This window comes from Nanorana parkeri, unplaced genomic scaffold (genome assembly GCF_000935625.1).
Source record: "Nanorana parkeri isolate BGI_ZX_2015 unplaced genomic scaffold, ASM93562v1 scaffold400, whole genome shotgun sequence".
NCBI lineage: Eukaryota > Metazoa > Chordata > Amphibia > Anura > Dicroglossidae > Nanorana > Nanorana parkeri.
In genome coordinates this window covers 589919-596445 of record NW_017306668.1, presented here as the reverse complement: position 1 = coordinate 596445, position 6527 = coordinate 589919, and the positions used below count along the sequence as shown (strand labels likewise).

At 40.7% G+C, this 6527-nt stretch overlaps 1 protein-coding gene across 1 annotated transcript in view; it reads right to left on the bottom strand.

The window, feature by feature from the left end:
• PDE1A (phosphodiesterase 1A) overlaps positions 1 to 6527 on the bottom strand; it is a 154394-nt gene that overhangs the window by 9274 nt on the left and 138593 nt on the right. The gene's annotated exons all lie outside the window — the stretch shown is intronic.

The window sequence follows — 6527 nt, the reverse complement described above, 5'->3', positions numbered from 1 at the left end:
ATATATGTGTGTGTATTATGATAACATGATAACCCATGTTCTTTAACACCCAGCTTGGCTTTCACCATGCCCACCAGTCACTGCGACATGCAGGGCCCACTTTGTGCAATTGTGTAATTTGTTTTCTTTTGTTCACAGGAGTTCCTGCTATAACATTCTGGTTAGTGGTGTTTGCTTTCCAGGTCAGTAGTTTCCAGCCCTCCCCTGACTGTATTAGATTGGCCGCCTTTTAGTTTTCCAAGCATTATAACCAACTGCAGGATGGGTGTTTTCCTGATGACTTTAGGGGGCTTTTTAAAAATTCCCTAGAGCACACAGAACAAGTAAGTTAAGACAATGTCAGAAAAGATAGTATATAAACTCACATTACTGGATGGAAAACAGTATTATTTACAATGGTCAAAACTACAGTGTTGTTATAATTGTCATGACTATCAACATATTAACCCAATAATACATTGAGATAAAAAAACTGATCCATGTTTTATGGACACATAAATAAATGCAAAATAAGTAATGTTAACTATATTTTGAGAATAGGAATTTTGACCACAGCAAGATAGACAAGGCTGGGTTTTACAGACATAGTATTGATTTAATATTAACTGTAATCGCAGCCTAGTGACTAATACACTCGGTATGCAGTCTGTGTCCTTACTGCTTCCTGGGCTTTATGGTGGCCATATAGTTTATTGCTGTTATTTTTATTGGGCTGGAACTCACTTACATTTTTAATCACTAAGTCCTCTTCACAGACATGGCCATTTTATGTTTGATTTTTAAACTGGCAACACATGATATTGTGCACTAACAACCAAATAACGAATGCATGTTTTCTGATTTTTCTAAGTACTTATAAGTGCATTTAACCAGTACCCAAACAAATGAGAAAAGTAGGAAACTCTTTTTTTTTTTACAAAATTCTTTTTTTTTTTATATATCTAATGCAGTATTGTAAAATAGTGAGCACATACTTACCCCAACGGTTTGGTCCCCAGACACTGCTATATTGCCTCTGCTGCCAGGAGTTGTTGTGTATGTTGCATACATAACTTTGGCTGGGGGAGGATCGTATGTAGAGTTGCCACCTGTCTGGGAATTACCTGGACAGTCCTGTTTCTGAGTGTTGTGTCCGGGGTGTCAGGCCAGCTTACACCCGGACACAAGATGCTAAGTGCCAATACCAGCACTTTACATTTTTTGACAGATGCAGCCGCTGAGGTCCCCAGCAAGTGCAGGTCGACCCGCACATCTCCTCCTCTGTTATGCTGCCCGCGTCCGGAGCCCTGGTGAGACACCGCACAGCAAAGCCTGCATAGTCCACCTGAGACCCCACACAGCCACCTGAGAGCCTGCTTAGCCTATCTGAGAGTGCACATAGCATACTGAGACCTCATGCAGCCACCTGAGACCGCACTTAGCCCACCTGAGAGTCCACATAGCCACCTGAGATGCCACTTAGCCCACCTGAGACCCCACACAGTCAACTGAGAGTCTGCGCAGCCCACCTGCGACCCTGGGACATCACCCCGGAACAACACAGTGTATGCAGCTTCATATTATTTTGTATTGCTGTATAATGTATTGCTGGGAATTGTAGTCCTCTATAGCTGGTCTTCTTGGTTCCTCCCTGGCTGCCTCTCCTCTCTCTCCTCTATAATTCCCCCCAAAAAATAAAAATGCCACATTTGTAGCTAGAGTGTTCGGGTTTCCCTTGAAGAAAAGGTGGCAACCCTAATCGTATGCTATTATGCAAGATATTTCCCCAGCCAGCCATTGTTGGCCATTCCTATTATTATGTAATGCTAATTTTTCTGCTGAAACTATTACAAGGTATAGTTTCTCTTTATAGCTGAAAACTTTGAAAATGGTTAAATACACAGAAGTGTCACTATGCTTTATACACAATGTCACTATGCTCTTTCATCTGCTTTAAGCAAGTCCTATTTTAGCATCTTTTAGTACTGGAACACAACTCTCTGGCTCCTGGTGCTGCTTTTCCCTTTCCCGGTCTAAGCTCTGCTGTACATAAACTGCAAGAGGCCAAAACTAAGTCAGATTCACGATTCAGGTACATACATGATGTATTAATGAATATACAGCTGCATAAATGTGTGTCTTTCATATCTACCTAGAATTCAGCATAAAGATGGACATTTCCAATCTTTTTCAATACTCCACTTTAATATTACAAATTATTATAAAACAATAATGAGCAGATAGTGATGATCTCCGGTCTGGAAATGAATGCAATCAGTGACCACTGACGTTACTACTGCAATCAAAATGTTTGCCTTTTCTTGTGGAAGAAAAGAAGCTAAAATGAATTTCCAAATTTGACATCCTGATAAAAAAAAATTATTTGACCTCCATCTCCACATCATGCTGACTTACAAAGAACAAAATACGAGGATCACCTCTGGACAATGATCAGGAAATTGCACCGCTCCTCTGCGGTTCGATTAAGGGATGAGCTAGGTGCTTGTGCTAGGAGTGCTCCCTCACTCCAACATAAGACCACATAAACAAACTCTCACTCCAAATCCTGTTGGAACAGTTTAGTGAAGTTAGAACGACATTACTGGTGTCTCGCCCAAGGTTTGCCGCACTGACCCGTTTTACCCAATTGTGGGCTTAGCCGTAGAGATCAAACTGTTCCAGCGGAAATAAAGAAATCAATTCAGTTTATCAGCAAATCAAAAGGTATTTCCTTCCCCAGTGATCACTCAGAGCAGCAGCAAGGGGCTGATTTGTGTGAGACAACCTATGTCCACATAGCCAAAAACATAAAGAAGGGAATTTATCAAAACTGGAGCAGACACAATCTGGAGCAGTTGCCCATAGTATCCAATCAGCTTCTATGTAAGCCCCACTCAACAGCCAGGACCTCAATGTAAAAAGTCTCAGTCTCAATGATTAAGCCTTTTTGGCGAAACATGTCTCAGCCTGTGGATCTTGTCATGTTTGTAACATTGTAGAATCCTGGGAATTAACCTTTTTACATTGAGGGCCTGGTTGTTGAGTGAAGCTTTACATATATTGGATTACTGGTGACAGCCGTGGCGTGGCTCTGTCGGCCGGCACCTGGCATTTTGGATGGGACTGATGAGTTTGGGCCTACGAATGTGAGCGGTGCCCTTTTCACAATCAGCTTCTATCTTTCATTTTGTTTTGTTTTTTAATTCTTTATCTAACGATTTATAAATATAATAAAGAACTTCAATAACGGTACCCTAGAGGTTAGAACACAAAACAGACCGATGCATGCATGCATGCGTGGTAACAATAATGTGTGGTAAAGAAGAAATATGTATAAATAACAGGAAAAACAAATGGAAGCTAAACGCAAAGCATGTATACAACTCTTGTCAATACTCTTTAGAAAGCGGTATAAACCTTATACGAAATGGCTTGGAAATGATCTGCAGACCACACGAGATATGGTAGCGTGAACGGGACTCCTACGTGGTAGGACCCTGACCGACAACGAGGGAAAGGAAAACAAAATGATGAGGCGGGGGGTTGGGGGGGTAGAGAAATAAGCAGGATGCACCAGGCAGAAGGGGAGAATGAGGAGAAGTAGGAGATAAGATAAAATGTAAAGTGCATATAGAGACCATAGTCATAGAAAGAAAATAATTGTGCATGGGAGAAAGCACCCAAATTAAATGTCATGGCACAGGGAGCATCAACTCCAGAACCCAAGGAAAAGATGTATACACCCAGAAACTATCTAGGAAGGAGGAACTACTGTAGCAAAGCCAGGCCTTCAGGAGACTCTATATACTCCATCCAACAATACTACATTTTAAAGTACCATTCATGCCTTTTTTTGTAAGACAGTATCATATCTTCAATTTTCCTTATCTCCTCAACTCCATGTATTCACATGGAGACACTAGGTGGGGACGTGGACCGCCAAAGGCTCGGAATATAGGATTTAGCAGCATCCAAAAGATGACGGACCACTGACCGTAAGTAAGCTTTCTCAGATATGTGGGAGTTATGTAACAGAAAGTGGGAAGGATCACCAGGGATATCTGTGTCTGTATATTTACGCGTGATAGTGCGGACCAAAGATCGAAAGTGTGACAAAGCTGGGCACTTCCAGAAAATATTCAGTAAGGTGCCCACCTCCGCGTTACACCTCCAACAAACTTTGGTAGCCCCAGGATAAATCCTGTGTAAAAGTGCCAGAGTCTAATACCATCTGGTGAGAATTTTATAATTAGTCTCCTGATGTTTCGTACAAATAGATTATTGCAAGGTAAAATGAATAACTTTCCGACATTGGTCATCCAAGAAGGAGGTATTAGGTTCCTGTTTCCAGTGTGTTATGAATGAGGCCTTAGCATTCATGGCAGTAGTAAAAAGAGTCAAGTAAATACTTGATAGAACGTGTCGGATGGGGTATCTTTCATTTTTAAAGCTTAAATGAACAAGCTGAAGAGAGAAGCTGATTGGTTACTATAAGCAACTGCTCCAGATTCTGTCTGCTGCAGTTTTGATAAATTTCCCCGAAAGACTTTTGCTCTGGTACCAGTATCTGCATTAATATGCCATCTCTGGGCCAGCACCTTGGTCCAATAAATAAATAATGGTTCTGAATGATGCCTGAATAATAATGGCTGAGTCCTTCTGGAAGAGAGGAAGATGAAACCATTGTATTGGGAGTACTGTGATCTTGTTTCAGAGGTAATAATACCTGTAAGGGGTTATACTTTCACATTACAAAGAATACATGCATTAAGCATGAAAAATGTCATTGAAGCTGCTGTAGGTCCACTTTAAGTGTAAACCCTGTCACCAATACCACCTGATCATTACTGATTGTGGTCCGACTTATTCCTATGGCAACCACTGCTGACCTTCGCTCTAGTCATAAGGAACAAATAATAAATGCAGGCTTTAGAAATTGTCAGTAAGTGGTCATAAATCATCTTTGATCTAAGCAAACGTATAATAAATCTCCACAAGTCATCTACTTTAAAACATTTGCTTTCATCATGCATGACCTAATGGTAAACGTGCCTTCATCATATCTCTCCTTGACTACTGTCACATTTTCCTGTGCAGTGTTCCAACAGACAGTCTGGTACCATTCTGTTATGTCCTGACCTCTGATGCTTCACTCTCACTCTTTAAAGTTAATCTGTACTCCATTTTAAAAGTAATAGTTCTGTCTAAAATGAGACACTACAAGGTACTTGTTATTACCTGTCTAGAATGCTGCTCTTATTTTGTTCCATTTTGTTATTGGGGTCTGGCTTTCCCTGATGTCATGGCTAGTTTCTATCCACTTCCATTCCACTGTCCAATGTGCCTACCACAGTGGCCAGTAAGCCGTTTTCTGTAACTGCTTCTGGTTCTTCAATTTCTCTATAAAGTGTCTGGTTTGGGACTAAAACACCCGCTCTGCACTATATAATTCCTGCACAAGGCTGTCAATTTCATAACCAAATTCCACTTTGAAGGTGAAGAGCAAATGCAGTGACCCATGTGTCAATGAAGCCTGCAAACAGGGCTCATTTATAAATATGTTGTTAACATATTATATTTCTTACAATATATATATCTGTTTGTTCGTATGTATGTGCTGACCAAAGATGTCCTATTATCTGTCAGTTCCAGCAAAACTACCATGGTTAAACTTTTTTTTTTTCCAATAGGAGAATAGGAGCTTCACCTAACCCTTTGTTAATCCTTATTAAATTCTTCCTCCTTTTCTGCTCTAATGCAATTTTCTTTGCCATTTTTATTTTTTACCATTCACGAGTAAACTTTTTTTGTTTTGTGTGGTATTTTTTTACTTTTTGTAGTTTCGCAAACATTCTAAATAAAAATAGCCTTTTATTTAATTGGTTAAACAAACTTTATCATGCTTTGTGCCAGTAACACACTTTTTGTGTTGTAATAAGCAGTACAATCGATGAAGAAAGTCTATATTATTATTATACAGGATTTATATAGTGCCAGCAGTTTGCGCAGAGCTTTACAATATAATGAAGACATTACAATCACAATACAATTCAAGACAAGATGGTAAGAAGGGCCCTGCCCCTGAATTTTGCAGGAGGAGACTAAGAAGTTGTGAGCTATCCTAGCTGCCAGATTAAGAATACATTTGTTTATAATAATGTTAATCAAAACCTGGTACTGATTTTCCATGTTCACATGCTAACTTTATCTAAATCATACTCAGGGCTCACTGTATAATGAGGCAGCTTGAGGCTTTTGCCCCAGGTGGCTTCTCTTTGAGTCACATGGGGGGGGCGGCAGGCAGAGCAGCATGGTCGTTCTACTGAGACAGGGAGAGGTGTAAGGGCCATATACATCTTCCCATGCTCTTAATAACCTGGGACACTCTTGCCAGCGCCCCGCTGAGCTCCTGGCAATCAGTGAAGTCACTGCAGCGAGGTGGAAAACCATCCTGAGCATCCCAGGTTGCTAAGAACTGGGCAGGCAGATTAGACATTACACATTTCCCCGCCTGGCTCTAAGAGGTGTCACTTTCCAACAACAACCCC